General features: G+C 32.6%; 1 protein-coding gene across 1 annotated transcript in view; it reads left to right on the forward strand.

Annotated features, from left to right (window-relative positions):
* The first annotated feature begins 12329 nt into the window (after positions 1–12329).
* The window catches only part of LOC142336519 (uncharacterized), a 97578-nt gene continuing 92935 nt past the window's right edge, over positions 12330–16972 (forward strand). The window contains exon 1 of the mRNA XM_075385425.1: positions 12330–12742. The gene's annotated coding sequence lies outside the window, so the exon portion shown is untranslated. The remainder of the gene's footprint in view (positions 12743–16972) is intronic.

The raw sequence follows: 16972 nt of genomic DNA on the forward strand, positions 1-16972 counted from the left end.
TGGACAATCGGCCTCATTAGCGCTAAAACAACTAGAAAAGTTGATTTTAGTTTTTTTTGCATTGAGGTGGGATTGTGCGACCCATTTTATTTAAGGAAATACTAAAAACACAAATGTGTTTTTTTTCTTTTTGTTTGGTTCAGTCACTTTTGAAAGATTGATGTATTAGTCGTAGAGGGCTGTGACTGGAATGAAAAGAAAGTCCGTCCTTCGCAGAAATTGAATTGTTAAAAGTGTTTTTTCAGTTTCGTTATTTCCAGGTAGTCACCGAAATTTTAAGCTTTATGAAGATTTGGCACTATTTTTTTCGTTTTGATTCACATTTTTGTATTTTCAAAATATTTGTGAGATATCAGTTTAAATGGCCAACAATAGTTTTTTTTTGGTTCTGCCTATGAAACTGAAAGAGTGTCGTGGAACTGTTTTATCCTAATTTTGTCTTATTCTTTACACTTCATTTATGTTCATCAAATAGGCTTCTTTTGTCCATTTTGTTTAAATATGTCATGTTAACATACCTAAAAATGCAGACAAAGTCCTTAATAACTACAAAGAGCGTCATTTTTCTCTTTTTTTGTTTTTGTTGAGAGCGTTCTCAAATTTACAATTTGCTGATGTGTTTGATAAATTATTTCGATAAAAATTCAAAATGCATCATATAGGAATTGAATGTGTCAAGTTTCCCTTTTTCCATATATATATATATAAATATATATATATATATATATATATATATATATATATATATTTATATATATATATATATATATATATATATATATATAAAAATATATATACAAAATACTCGTAATAACTACTTGTGCTTAATGCACATGAGCGAACAACAAATTTAAGGCTGTTTCTGGTCTATTTGTTGTTTTTTTACAGTCCAAAAACAAATTTGATTGTAGTCATTCGTTTTCTTTTTTAATAAAGTTTTTTTGTGTTTTTTGCTCTTTTTACATCGCAACAGAACAATTCAAATTAATAATTACCAAAAACAGTTCAAATTAGCCTCCCAAGGAGCTTCAAGAAGTTCAATTTAGTTTTTTAGTTGAAAATTTTAAGTCTTTGTGAATTCTAAAATAATTTTTCTTTAAAAAAGGATTTTTGAGCTTTCCCAATTTTTTTCATCCTTTTAGTCAGCCTGCAGCTCAAGAACGGTAACAACAGTTGGGTTTGACTTTCCAATTCTAAATTTTAATTTTGTTTTCATATTTATCATAAAAGCGCAATTAATTCCTTTTGACCATATGTTCCGTTAGAGTGAATTTAAGAATCTGTGCATTGAGTTGGGATTGTTCAGATTATATCATCAAAACATCTTTTGAAATATTTGTTTGTTTTTGTGTAATTATAATACCCCTGCGTAGAGACACAATAAGAGAAAATCTCGCAAAATTTTGGAAAAACTTTGCAAGCCTCAAGCTCTATCTTTTTATCCCTGTCGCTAATTTGTTTCGTTTTTTTTTAATATTTTAATACGGTATAATAATTCTAAACTTTAACTGCAAACACAAAGGTCAGTTTTTTTTATTCAACATGCCTACGTGGGATGGATACATGTTGTATTGATTTGGAAAGCTTCATAAAATAGTGTGCCACCGTAAATAAGTCAATAAATTTAGTTTTTTTGCACTGAGGTGGGATTGTCCAACAGTTGACCTATATAAGTTAATTGTGCTAATGGTAACATCACCACATATAACGAAAGCTTTGATTTTTTGAGTGAAAATGTTCTACCCTTGCTTGGAGACCCTTTGAGAGAAAAACAGACAAAATCTTGATTACTTTGTAATTTTTGTAGGTAAATTGTTCGTTTTTGATTATAAACCTTGCAATCTCCAAGCTTATCACCACATATCACCACATATAAAGAAAGCTTTGATTTTTTGAGTGAAAATGTTCTACCCTTGCTTGGAGACCCTTTTAGAGAAAAACAGACAAAATCTTGATTTCTTTGTATTTTTTTAGGTAAATTGTTCGTTTTTGATTATAAACCTTGCAATCTCCAAGCTTTATATTTGTATATCTATTGGTAATTTGTTTCGGTTTCTGCATATGTAAATTTGATCTGTTCATTCGTTTTGAATTTTAGACCCAGTTTAGAGTTTGTTGCCTTCAATTTTTAGTTAAGTGAAAAAAATTCAAATTGAAACCGCGAACACGATGTTTTTTTAGCAGCCAACATGTTATCACCCAACGGATTCATATCGTAATGATTGGAAATGTTACCAATAGGTTTGACCAGGTAAATAGTTCAAATCATTGATTTCGTGATCTCCGTTGAAGAAACCAATTGCTTGCCCACTAGTGAACCTGTTTATTATTTCTTTGAGTACATATGTATTATTGGTTTAGTATATGTTTGTAATTATTGTTCCGACCAGTGCAGGAGAAACTATATAGCGTAATATGATTTTTTCTTTTTTCCAGTCATTTTTGACAGATGGACGTATTAATCGTAGAGGGTTGTGATTGGAATGAAAAGAAACACCGTCCGTCTCAAAAAATGAAATGTTAAAATTTTTTTTTTGATTTTCGTTATTTCAAGGGTTTCACGAAGTTTTAAGTTTTGTGATCAGTTGACACTGATTTTTGTCGTTTTAGCTAAAATTTTTGTTTTTTTTTTTGAAATTTTTTGAGACAAGAGTTCATATGGCTAACAATAGTTTTTTCGTTTCTACCTATGAAAGTGAAAAAGTGTTGTGGAAATGTTTAACGGGTTAATTTGCTCAATTTTTTTTTGTATTTATAGAAGATCTCTTTTGAATTTTTGATTTTAGCGATTTTAGCCCCGGCAGGGAACATGTTACTTCAATTTCTGGTTAGATGAGAAAATTCTAAACTTAAACTGCAAACATGAAGTTCAGTTTTTTTGTTATCAACATGCCCACGTCAGATACATGTTGTATTGGTTGGAAAATTGCATCAAATAGTGTACCAAGGTAAGTTGGTCAATTCATTGATACCGTGGTCCCGTGCACTCAATCAGTCCCGTGCAGTCAAATATAAAACAGCTAGCTAACAGCTTTTCAAATAAATTTTTGAATCGTTTTTTTTTCAAGAAGATATAAATCTTGACAGAAATTTTCTCACACCGACATTTTATCACAATTTGACAGATCGAAGAAAACTAACTCCGTTAGCTAAAATGTCTTTCCTGAACTAATTCAAACGTTTTAGACTTGAGGTGGGAAGGTCCAACCCCTTTTAGTGAACGAGAAATTATATACTCAAATTTGTTCATTCCTTCTTATTTTGTTCAGTCACTTTTGACAGATTGTTGAATAAATCGTTGAGGGCTGTGATTGGAATAAAAAACCCGTCCGTCGTAGAAATTGAAATGTTATCAGTGTTTTTTTCTTTTCGTCAATTCCAGGGAATCACCAGGGAGCTTTTAAGTTTTGTGAACATTTGACACCAATGATTTTTGTCGTTTTGGTTAACTTTTTCGTAATTTTAGGATATTTTCGAAAATTTTGAGATATGAGTTTGAAAGGCTGACAATAGTTTTTTTTGGTTCTAACTATGAAAGTGAAAAAGTGTTGTCGAACTGTTTGATCATAATTCAGCCTTATTTTCTTATAATTCTGTTATTTTGATTAAATAAGCTTCTTTCATCCATTTTGATTTAGATTTGCCATGTAAAAATACCCAAAACTGCTGACAAAATGTTTGTTAACTACGAAAAGCACCATTTTCACTTGTGTGCTCTTTGAGAACGTTCTCAAATTAACATTTTGCTGGCTGGTTTGATAAATTTTTTTGATAACAATTCAAAAGGCATCATTTAATTTTGATATAGAATTGAATCTGTCAAATTTTTTATATATATAAAACATTCTGATTGTAATTATTCGTTTTTTTAAAAAAAATATTAAGGTTTTTGCTCTTTTTTCATAATGACATAACAAATCAATTTAAATCAAAAATTACTATAAAACAGTTTTTTAACTTAAATCAGAAGGTTTGTCAGCTTTCCAACTTTTTCCATACTTTTTAGTCAACCTGTTGCACAAGAACTGTAACAACAGTTCATTTTTCCAAAGAATTAAATTTTTATTGTGTTTTTAATTTTATCATAATTGCGCAAATTGACGACAAATAACTCTATGGATTTTTTTTCCTCTAGAGTGAATTGAAAAATCTTTGGATTGAGTTGGGATTGTCAGATTATATCATTAACAAATCTTTCGAAAATTTTAGTTGTTTTCGTGTAATTAAATTACGCTTGGATAGAGATTGGAAAAACCAGACGGAATCTTGCAAGTTTTGATTCCTTTAATAGGTAAATTGTTCGTTTTTTTCACAAACCTTACCAGCCTAAAGCTCAATGTTTTTTTCTTGCCGCTGATTTGCAGACGATGTAATATTCTTTGTCCATTTTAGCGATTTTAGCCTTCACTGAGAACCTGTTTTCTTCAATTTCTGGTTATGCGCGAAAATTCTAAACTTTAACTGCAAACATAAAGTTCAGTTTTTTTGTATTCAACATGCCTAAGTCGGATGGATACATGTTGTATTGGTTTGGAAAGCTTCATCAAATAGTGTGCCGAGGTAAACAAGTCAATTCATTGATATCGCGATCCTGTGCACTCAAACAATCGTTTGCCCACCGATTAATCTGTTTATTGATTTTCCAAAAATCGTGTAGTTACATATCGACAAGTTTGTCTGGCATAGGAGGAGCAATCCACAGCATTAACTTCAATCCTCTAAACCATCTTTGAATTAAGACATTTCAAGCAAAACTAATTTAATTGAGAGCTAGCGACCTTTTGTCTACAGGATGTAATAAATTGCTTTGATTGCGTAGCCAATTATAAAACAACCAGCTAACATCATTCCAAACAAATTTTTGATCACGTTTTTCTCAGAAAACTATACAACTTGGCTGTAATTTTCCTAAGCTGTTGCGGCCTCGGAAGCTCATTGGTCTGCGAAATTAATAATCCTTTCTTGTGCTGTGTTGGCGCCAATTGTCCACAATTCAAAACTACGCCGAAAACTATTATTTACATCCAAGTGTGTTTTACATTTCATCATAATTGGATGACCGAAGAAAACTAACTCCTTTTGCTAAAACGTTTTTCTATAGTTAGTTTTAGTTTTTGAGCACTGAGGTGAGATTGTCCAACAACTGACCTATATCTAAGTTAATTAAGCTAATGGTAACATCACCACATATAATTGATTTTTAATGCTTTGATTTTTTGTTTGAAATTGTTTTACTTTTGCTTGGACACACTTTGAAAAAAAAAACAGACAAAATCTTGAATACTTTGTTATTTTTAATAAGTAAATAGTTCGTTTTTGATTATATACATAGCAATCCCCAAGCTTTCTATCTCTATATCTATTGGTAATTTGTTTCGGATTCTGCATAAGTAAATTTGATCTGTTCATTCATTTTGAATTTTAGACCCAGTTAAGAGTTTGTTACCTTCAATTTTTGATTAAAAGAAAAAAATTCAAACTAAAACAGTAAACACGATGTTTTTTTGGATGCAAACATGTTATTACCCAACGGATTCATATAGTAATAATTGGAAATGTTACCAGTAGGTTTGCCCAGGTAAGTAGTTCAAATCATTGATTTCGTGATCTCCGTTGAAAAAATCAATTGTTTGCCCTCTAGTGAACTTGTTTATTAATTCTTAGAGTACATATGTATTATTGGTTAAATACATGTTTTTTATTATTGTTCCGACCAGTGCAGGAGAAACTATATAGTCTAATGATTTTTTTCTTTTTTGTTCAGTAAATTTTGACAGATTGACGTATTAATCGTAGAGGGTTGTGGTAGAAATGAAAAGAAAGCCCGTCCGTCGCATAAAATGAAATGTTATAAGTGTTTTTCTTTTGAAATTCGTTTTTTCAAGGGATTCACCGCGGTTTTAAGTTTTGTGAACATTTGACGCTGATTTTTGTCGTTTTAGTTAATATTTTTGTTTGTTTAGAAATTTTCTGAAATATGAGTTCAAATGACTAACAATAGTTTTCTACCTATGAAAATGAAAAAGTGTTGTGGAACTCCTTAACGTGTTAGTTTGCTTGGATTTTTTATTATTTATAGAAGATCTCTTTTTTTTTGCTTTTAGTGACTTTAGCTGCGGCAGGGAACATGTTTTCTTCAATTTCTGGTTAGGTGAGAAAATTCTAAACTAAAACTGCAAACATGAAGTTCACTTTTTTTGTAATCAACATGCCGACGTCAGATGGATTTGTCAGTTTCATTATATAGTGTGCCAAGGTAAATAAGTCAAGTCAATTCATTGATTTCGCGGTCCCGTGCACTCAATCAATCGATTGCCCATCGATGAATCTGTTTTTTGATTTTTCAAAAATCATATAGTTACATATCGACAATTTTGTCTGTCATAGGTGGAACAATCCACAGCATTAGCTCCATTCCTCTAAACCATCTTTGATTTAAGACATTTCAAGAAAACCTATATAATTGAGAGCTAGCGACGGTTTGTCTACAGGCTGTAAAAATTGCTTTGAGTGCGTATCCGATTATAAGACAGCAAGCTAACAACAATCCAAATTTTTTTGATCATGTTTTTTTCAGGAAATTATACAACTTGGCTGTAATTTTCCTAAGCTGTTGCGGCCTCAAAATTTTATTGGTCTGCGCAATTAATAATCCTTTCTTGTGCTGTGTTGGCGCCAATTGTCCACAATTCAAAACTACGCCGAAAACTATTATTTACATCCAAGTGTGTTTTACATTTCATCATAATTGGATGACCGAAGAAAACTAACTCCTTTTGCTAAAACGTTTTTCTATAGTTAGTTTTAGTTTTTGAGCACTGAGGTGAGATTGTCCAACAACTGACCTATATCTAAGTTAATTAAGCTAATGGTAACATCACCACATATAATTGATTTTTAATGCTTTGATTTTTTGTTTGAAATTGTTTTACTTTTGCTTGGACACACTTTGAAAAAAAAAACAGACAAAATCTTGAATACTTTGTTATTTTTAATAAGTAAATAGTTCGTTTTTGATTATATACATAGCAATCCCCAAGCTTTATATCTCTATATCTATTGGTAATTTGTTTCCGTTTCTGCATATATAAATTTGATCTGTTCATTCGTTTTGAATTTTAGACCCAGTTAAGAGTTTGTTGCCTTCAATTTTAAGTTAAGTGAAAAAATTCAAATTGAAACCGCAAACACGTTGTTTTTTTAGCAGCCAACATGTTATCACCCAACGGATTCATATCGTAATGATTGGAAATGTTACCAATAGGTTTGCCCAGGTAAATAGTTCAAATCATTGATTTCGTGATCTCCGTTGAAGAAACCAATTGTTTGCCCACTAGTGAACCTGTTTATTAATTCTTTGAGTACATATGTATTATTGGTTTAGTATATATTTGTAATTATTGTTCCGACCAGTGCGGGAGAAACTATATAGTCTAATGTTTTTTGTCTCTATTTGTTCAGTCAATTTTGACAGGTTGACCTATTAATCGTAGAGGGTTGTGATAGAAGTGAAAAGAAAGCCCGTCCGTCGCATAAAATGAAATTTTATAAGTGTTTTTTTTGGAAATTCGTTTTTTCAAGTGATTCGTTTTTTCAAAATCTTTGTTAACTACAAAAAGCGCCATTTTACTTGCTCTATTTGAAAGCGTTCTCAAGTTAACAATTTACTGGTTGGTTCGACCAGTTATTTCGATAACAATTCAAAAGGCATCATTTATTTTTGATACAGATTCCAATGTGTTAAATTTTCTATAAATATTTGTATATATATATCTATATATATATATATATATATATATATATATATAGATATATATATTTATATGAATATATATATATATATATATATATATATATATATATATATATATATATTTTAAATTTTCGTAACAGTTACGTGTTCTTAATAGAATAACAGCAAATTCAAGGCTAGCTGTTAGTCTATTCGTTGTTTTTTTTTCAAAAAAAATATGATTGTAATCATTCGTTTACTTTTTTATAAAAAAATTTTTGTGTTTTCTGCTCATTTTTCATAATCGCATAACGGAACAAGTCAATTCAGGAATTACTAAAAATATGTCCAATTAACCTCCCAAGGAGCTTCAAGAACATCCATCTAGTCCTTTAAATGAAAATTTGGTGTTGTTTTGATTTCTAAAAAACTTTTTTGTAAAAAAAAATTATCGAGCTTTCCCACGTTTTTCTTTTATTTTCATATTTTTTACTCAACCCTGGATCAACCCTTATTATATATATGTATATATATATGTATATATATATATATATATATATATATATATATATATATATATACATATATACACACATATATATGTATATATATATATATATATGTATATATATATATATATATATATGTGTGTGTCTGTGTGTGTGTGTGTGTACATATATATATATATATATATATATATATATATATATATATATATTAACCCTAATAGGGAGTAATTGATCGGTTACAAGTGTAAACTCTACGTTGGCCTCCGTTCAACGCATGTTTTCAGCACAGAAAAACCAAAATTGTTAATGCATCACAAGAATGTCACTGCATTGATTAAAATATAAGAAATTCAGATAAGGGAAAAATGGGGAAACAAGAAAATCAGACTTTTCTCCTAAATTTGGGGACAAAAAGGAGAAAAAATTTGTTCATATTCACGCTTCTGGCTTCGAATGTACATGAAACTTAGTATTTCAAAACATAACTTCTTTCGAAAAATAGTTTAGTTTCAGAAATGTTTTCGTTTCAATCGCGTAAGGAATGATTAGAACAAATTTTTGGTTTGATTAAACTTTTTCAATGTTGTAATTGGTCAGAAATTAGGACAGCTGAATAGAAAATGACTTATTACAGAGTTCTTTCCAAAATGACAAAACTTGATATAGTCAACAACCAATTTCTGTCATTTTCATGATTTTCGTCGATATTTTTGCAAACAATTTGTCAGCTGCGTTTTGAGTCTGACTAAATGTTAGAGACGTAAAAAATTAGGTATTTTTGCGCAGAGAAAAAAATAAAACAGTCATTTTTTTGTTACTTCTAGGATGTTAACTCATTACTTTCTCATTTGTTGTCTGTTTTTACTGCCTGTGTTTGTTTAAGTTAAATTTTTTCTTTGTAACTGAGTACGCTTGCTAAACTACACATTTGTGAGCAGTTGCTTTACGTTGCTTGGAAACATAAAGTTTGTGAGTTGTAATCTCGATTTGAGAGTTGTTGCTTTATAACTTTTAATGATATGATGGCTAAGTTGCTGCAATCTTTGACCTTGTGGAACCTTCGGACCAGTCAACTGACAACAACTTGTTTCTAATTATACAAATTTTCTTAGGCAAAATAAATGACAAAACAGAGAAAATCACAAAAGAGTGACATCTGAAAACAAACAGCAGAAATTATTAATAGCCTACGCAGAGAAAAACCGGTAAATGTAGTTAATTACAGGACTCCCAAAAAAGCAGTTCAAACCTTTGAGCTCAATGAAAAGGACAACATCAGCAGATACTCCATTTTTTAAATCTTAAATCTTCAATTCATTTATATAGGCGAAAGACTGAATGACCAGAAAAAGTGTAAAGAAGTTCGTCAAAATTTTGCGTCTCGGTTTTTTTTGAAAAAACAATTTTTGAGGCCCATTTAGTATTTTAAAGCTGGGATTTTTAGCTCAGTTAACATAAAATAGTTTGTGCTGCACCAACCAAACCTTTCCTTTTGATTATTTCATGCAGAGAACAATCCTATCCCCTCTCCTACAGTTACTTTATTCCCGTACGTTAATGCAGTTGTTCACGTGCTTCCCCACAGATACCTACCAGACAATGTGTATAGTTTAAAACCTGCTGAAATCAAATCAAAATAATAGTTTTGATTTTCCAGTTTTCAGATTAAAGAAAGTTGTAATCACGGTTTCTCCGAACAATTGCATCAATTGCTTCAATTTTGTATAACTGATAGCAATGAATTTTTTCCTCTCAGAACCAAGAAAAGTTTTTGACGAACTTGAAACATTTGATGAAAATTTCTGTGCTACATTCCGTCTTGTTCTGATTTGTTTTTGAAGATTGATGAGGATGAAGTCATTTGAAGATCATCTGTAAATAAGGATAGAATCTCTCTTTTCCAAATTGACAAATTAATGCTTAATAATAGATGCAATCAATGCGAACGTTTCCACCGATGAGTCAATACATCCATTTTTTAAATTCAATGAAAGAATCGAGAACTAAATAAAAAATTGTGTTCTGGTTTGGGAGTGAAATAATTTGATTACTTGTTATTCAAACAAATTTGGATGCAATAAGGTTATCTTCGCATTTTTTCGCGAAGTCCTAAAAAAACTAAGAATCAATTTCACCAACGTTCAATTCAAGTTGTTATCGTATATAATTTTTTTTAAATGAATGATATGACAAATAAATTTGGAGAAAAAAATTGGGCTTTTTCAAAAATTGCACCAAAACTATAAATCAGGTTGAGCATGTTAAATCAAGGCATTTACGAATAATGTTAAATTTCATCGATTTGTTTATGATCGATTGAAAGTATATTATGTGTGTCTAAAGATAAATTCATTATCGAGGCTACCTGAGTTATTTTGAGAAAAAACTGGAAGAAAAACCAATGCAAAATTGATATGAGTGAAATATTTATTAATGATATATTGGCTTAATTGCTGCAAAGTTTGACTATGAAGAAATTTCGGAATAATCTACTGACAACGAATCTTTTTTAATTACACGAATTATCAAATCCAAGTTCATGATAAAATGCGCCATTATTGCAGTACATTTCTATGCTGTTTATCTTCTTTTTGGTGATTGAAGTCGACCAGAATATGTATTTTTGCGTGCAGAAATCACAGTTGTACAGCCCACCGAGTCCAATCAGAAGTCGTTTCGGTCTAGAACCTGACCTCAGCCTGGATTGTTCAAAATAGTAACTAGAATTGAACTAAGCTTGAATATAGTCTGTTATGTTTGCAAAATAAGAAGTAAGTCAACTTTGCGTTCTCTATCACCGGTTTTGGAAAAAAAATCAGCACATTAGTTTTTCGTTTGCGTTTAGTAACTTGGATATTGACACTGACCAATTATGTGCAATTTTGAGCGATGAATAAGAGAATTTTAGAGAATTTTCGAAGGATTAATTAAATAACTCTATTCTCAATTCCTTTTTTCTTTTCCAATTTTCTCCAGAATTTGAAACCTCAATTTCGATTTGGAGTTTTTTGTTAATTTTGGCGGAGGAAGTAAAAGCGTTTTTCATTTCTTTTTGCTAGAGAAATCTATTTATTTTGTAATAAAACTGATAATTATAGCTATTAACTATTCTAAAGGTTAATAAACGTTTGGTTGGGCTTTTCAAGGTTTTTCTATGGAAATGCAAAATGGAACCTATTTTTAATCCCTGAAAAATAACACAAATGGCAACAAAAATAGTTTTCAAATAACCAAAAATGAAATATTTTAAGCAAAAAAATGACACAAAAAATGAAGCTTGCAGAAGAACATCTTAAAACAAACAACAGAGGCTAGTAATGATTTATCCGCGAAAAAAACCGATAAAAGTAGGTAACTACAAGACACCCAAAAGAGGCAATAACGTTAGTTAGATTATACAGCAGTTCAAACCTTTGAGCTCAATTAAGGGACAACAATAGCAGATACTCCATTTTTTTCAAATTGAATCTTCAATTCACTAATGTAGGCGAAGGGATGATTTAGCCTAAAAAAGTGTAAAAAAAGAGTTTGCCAAAAGTTTGCGTGTGGGGTTTTAAAAAAATTGAAAGTTTTTAGCTTATTTAACACACAATGCAATATTTGGTGCCGGACCAGCCAAACTATTTCTTTTGAATGTTTTTGCAAAGAAAAATGCAACCCCCCATCCCCCCCCCCCCCTACAGTAACTTTATTCCAATACGGTACTGCAATTGTTCACGTGCTTCCCCACAAATACCTACCAGGTACAGGAGACTATTTGTTGCTGCTAAAGGTGAATCTTTCATGTGGAATAGAATTTGTTCACACCCGCGCGAGGTCGAATTTCAGCCACTTTGAAACAAATGGAAAAATTGTACCCGCTTTGAAATGGTAAGAAAAATTTCAATCCCGCTCTTTTCCTCTTTCTTATCGCTCTCCTGTGTAGCCTACACATTGCGCGTAACGTACCAACGATATTATTTGTTATAATTTTATCTAAGCGATATTTCCCAGTGGTGAAAATTCACTACTTATTTTGAATCGATTATTTTAGCCCATTAACGTAGATGGGCTTTGTGTCTCGCCACAACCAACAGTTCATTATTTCATCACGTTGCTGAAAAAAACGGCAGGTATTATTTTTACCCGTGCAGAAAAAATTGAAAAACAAAATGTAAAAACACAGTAGTTATCTATTTTTTGTTATCTATGTTCACGCTCGTTTCCATTTTTTGCCTAGTTGCCTAAACTGTTGTTCCTGTTTTTTTGCAAATTGTTTTTTCAATTACGCCGCAGTAGGAAATGAGTTTTCCTTCCATTTATTGTGGCCCAAGCATGAAATATGTGATTTGGAAGCTGTCGTTTATACAACGTCATTTACACAAACTGATTGACAGTCCAAATAACACTTATTTTGCTCCGCAGCAATGCCATTTCTTTTGATTCTTTATTTATATTTTCATAATTAGCCTGCAGTTGTTCAGGCCTAATATTTGAGCAAATTCAACTACCGCATTAGAAGGTAAGAATGCATAAAATAAATCTTTACAATATGACACTTAGAGAATGCCCCATTCTTAGTCCACTATAAAAACTAAAATTTGAAAGTTTTCTAATTTCTCTGTTCCTAAAAAATCTGGTTCTATTATCGATTCACCGAAAATGTTAAGGAGACCTAATGGTGTGAACACCCCCCCCCCCCCCCCTCAACACATCCCCCACGCCGGACTGCAAAAGCACTGAAAATTACGTCGGAAAAGAAAATTTTAGATGGCTACCCTTTTGTGCCCTTACCGTTTGTACACCCCCTCAACTTTTCCCTCTTATACAGGCAGTAAAGATGACCTCCCTGAGCTTAAACTAGCAACTAATACTGCCATCTCCTCGCCCGTCGCTCGAAAGCAATCGGTTATGTTAATGGCCATGTTGGTCTTTTTAATTTCACGCAGTTTTCTGTTTAACTAACTTTTCATCTTTTCTGTACTACCAAATTTTTGTCCAAATATTTGACATTTTGACCTTCAAAAACGTGATGAGAAGGTACAACTCTAAGGGCATTAAGTTGCTCAGCAGGTTTTTTACTATCTTCTAAATGTAAAACATCACCGATAATGCTGAGAAGAAAAAAACCATTGTGTGATGGGTAATTTTTTGTCAACCCGTCCTACCCTCTAGCGCATATTTTTTTACTCTTTTTTACCCCTCTCTCAGTTGAGATTAAGCTGGCCTCACTCCAGCTAGCTAGTGACGGAGCCAATCGCCCGTCAGCTGATTTTAAGCAGCCAACCCAACGATAGTTGACTGTTAATAACTTAAGAGGCCTTGGGATTTTTTTGAAAAGGTTTATGTTGCAAACAGTTGAAACATTGTGCACATTGGTCTAATCAGCTAAGTTCGTGTAATCAAACTTGTCAGAAATCTCGTGTGTTGCAAATAATAAGACAACACTTGTTTTGCAGGAGAAATTCGGGAACTAATAGTATGATCAGGGAACAAAATTGGTAAGATATAGCTTTACCAGAAATCAAAGTTTGGTTTTTTGCTAAATCATAGGCTCTTTTAGACCTGGTTTTTATGCTCAGAAGCCATTTTCAGATAAAATTTTTCATTGGGCTAAGCAAACTAAATTTGATTCGAACATCGTTTCATCTGAATCGATCTTATCGTTCAAGTCTTTGCGATGAATTGTTCTTCTGAATAAAAAATTTCTAGAGCATTTTTTCCAAGAAGAATCAAATTCTAATGAACTCCTATGTTCTTCTATAACAGACAACCGGTTTTAGTTTTAAATAAAAACGAATAGAATGTAGAGTTCTTCTGGTAAGCATACAAATGAATGAAATTTGGTGAGTTGGAAGTTTTTTTTGCAACTACTGTAACCATGACTACTGAGACATAAGGGGAAAGAGAGTTGAACTCCTCAAAAGTGTCCACTGTATTTGATTGAAAAATTAAAAGATTGATATGGAAAACTTAAGCAATTTTGAATTCAAATTAGATCAATTTATTTGTTGAAAGTTTGTTTAAATATAATTGAATGGAATGAAATATTGAGTTTTCATTTAAGCTGGAAAAATTCAAAAATTCACGTAATTTAAAGGATTGAAGTACTGAAAATTACCTCAAAAAAGATTCCCGAGAATGATCGAGTTTGAGCAAAGAAACCTTTGATCAATTACTAGTAAGTTGTTGTTCTTCAGTTAAATTTTATATGACAATGGATTTCGACAACCAAAATGGATTTAAAAAAACACAAAAACTTTGAAATGTAATTTAAGAAGAATATAAAATCATTTAGGAGAAATTGAAATTTTTAACTACTGCAAACTGATATATAATTTAAAATGAAAAAGAAATAAGATCTTCCGATTTTTGTAAAGCTCTCAATACGATAGAAAGGAGATTTTTTGATGACATTGGAGTGAAAACGGGTCTTTTCTGTGGTAACCGAAACTTGAACTTTAGCGTTTTCGGAGAAGAACTAAGTTAATACTGACCTTGAAATATTCCCCAACAGAGACCCAAATTCTGAATTTAAAACCGTACAAAGACAATAATGGCAAAGAAATTTAATCTGATGAGAACAATTTAATGAGAAAATATAGATTCTGATAAAAAAAAATATCTATGACAGATCTACCACCAAATTCTCACACACGTATTATAGGATTAAAACCAGCCCGACCAAAACGAGAGTCATAAAGGCTCTCAACATCAGAGTTGGCATTTTTCGAATGCAGCGAGTACGAGTACAGATTTCAAAGATATTCAACAATTGGAATCAGAGTCAATCCAAGAGTTCTCAAGGCAAGTTCAGAAGTTAGGGGAGGCAACCAATGCTCACCATGAAGTTGCCGAACAAAGGGTAGCTATCAAATATGCCTTTATGGACGGATTGTCGAACAGGGAAATCAAGTACACACTGCTAAATCGCTAAAGGAAAAAGCAGGAAGCTTCAATGCTGCTACCCGACGGTTTAATGCTTTAGAAGCCATCAGTAGGGCGGATACCAGTCGACTGCGAGGAGGAAGAAACGGACACGTCAGAAGGACAAGGTATATCAAGATCATGGCGAGTCAACAACAGTTGTCTTTAGAGCATTCCACACCATTATGTCATCGGGGTTTCAATAAAATTATCGAGTTTGAGACCAGAAGCGTCAATAGGATGCTTGAGCAAAAAGAACAATATACATAAACCATTAAGAAGATTTTTGAGACCCAGACCACATCTCTATCGGAATCAATCAACCCAGATTTCAGAGCAGATTTCCGGAAAGACATGAAGACTTTTGTCACAGAACGTCTTGAATACAGTGCTATGATTGCCGAGAGTTTCGCCTTTGTCAGTGTCCACAGAAAATTTAAAAATCGGGTATATCCGCGAACTCAAACACCGATAGACAACCAATCGTGAAAAACTTTTTACAGCGAGTGATCCCAGAACAAGTAAGCAGTATAAACAAAGTTTAAGCGGAAGCAGTTTTCGTAGCAAAGTCTACGTAATGGTAGATATTGACGGTCAAAAACACAAAGCGTTAGTAGAAACTAGGAGCAATGTGAACCTTCCATCGAAAAAAAACTTAACCACAGTATGAGCAGCGCTCCAAACTCAGACCTTTCCGGGAACAAGTTTTTTTGGCCACGAATGGCCCTTTCAAAATACTCGAGTTTTTACTGATGAAATAACGTTGGTGACCGGGTTTTAGTGACCTCCCAGTGACTCCGACAGAAGAGCACTGCTACGAGTGTACAAGAATATTCTGGCAATGAACGGCAATGAACTGGGGCAAACACCAGTTGATCAACGCTAAATATACACAATTGTACACTGCCATCAGACTTGCTCCCCCTATACCTGGACCTGGAAAAATCACAGTGGTTAAGAAGGAGATTGGGGATATGCTGGCACGAAACTTTGTCTTACCATCAAACAGCTCGTACAGTTCACCAATCGTTCTCATTACCAAGAAAGGTGGAAGCAACTGAATCTGCCCGAACTTCAGACGACTCAACGAAATAACGCATAAAGATGTTTTCACCCCTCCTCGAATTGACCAGTTACTTAATCATCTGCACAGAGCAAAGGTTTTTCAAGCATTCATTGTCTTGGCCTAAGGAAATTGGCAAGTTCCATTGATTGAAAGTGCTATACTAGAAACAGGGTTCGTCACCCCAATGGCAAACATTAAGAGTAATTTCACTTAAATTTGGACTATGCAGCTTGCCAGGAACATTCCAGCAACCTATGACAAGCATTTTCAATAAATACTTCTTCTGGTTTATTCTCATGTTGTTGGCGACGTTCTTGTGGTGTTTAGCAAGAACATAAAGAGACGAAAAACATATGCGCGTCGTTTTTTCAAGCACTTCGACATGTCATCCTTCAACTCAAACCCGAGAAACGTCGCCTCTTTCAAGAATCCGTAACTTATCCAGGATGCAGATGGAGCCCAGTAATTAATTTCACCAGATGACAACAAACCTGTTGCAGTACGAGACCAGAGAACGTTACCGATTTGAGGGCCTTTATTGGTTCTTACAGTTGTTTAAGACGTTTCATCAATAATTTTGTTGGGATAGCGTTTGAAACCCTGAAAGCCATAATGCATTTGCAAATTGAAACCAGCCTTGACTGATAACTGAGTACTCAAACATTTGGACTACAATTCATCTTTTTTTTTGTTGACACAGATGCAAGTGACAATAGCCTAGGAGTCGTACTCTCAAATATTGTCGATGAGTTAGAAAAA

Source organism: Convolutriloba macropyga, chromosome 3 (assembly GCF_964194025.1).
Source record: "Convolutriloba macropyga chromosome 3, txConMacr16.3, whole genome shotgun sequence".
NCBI classification, from domain to species: Eukaryota; Metazoa; Xenacoelomorpha; order Acoela; family Convolutidae; genus Convolutriloba; species Convolutriloba macropyga.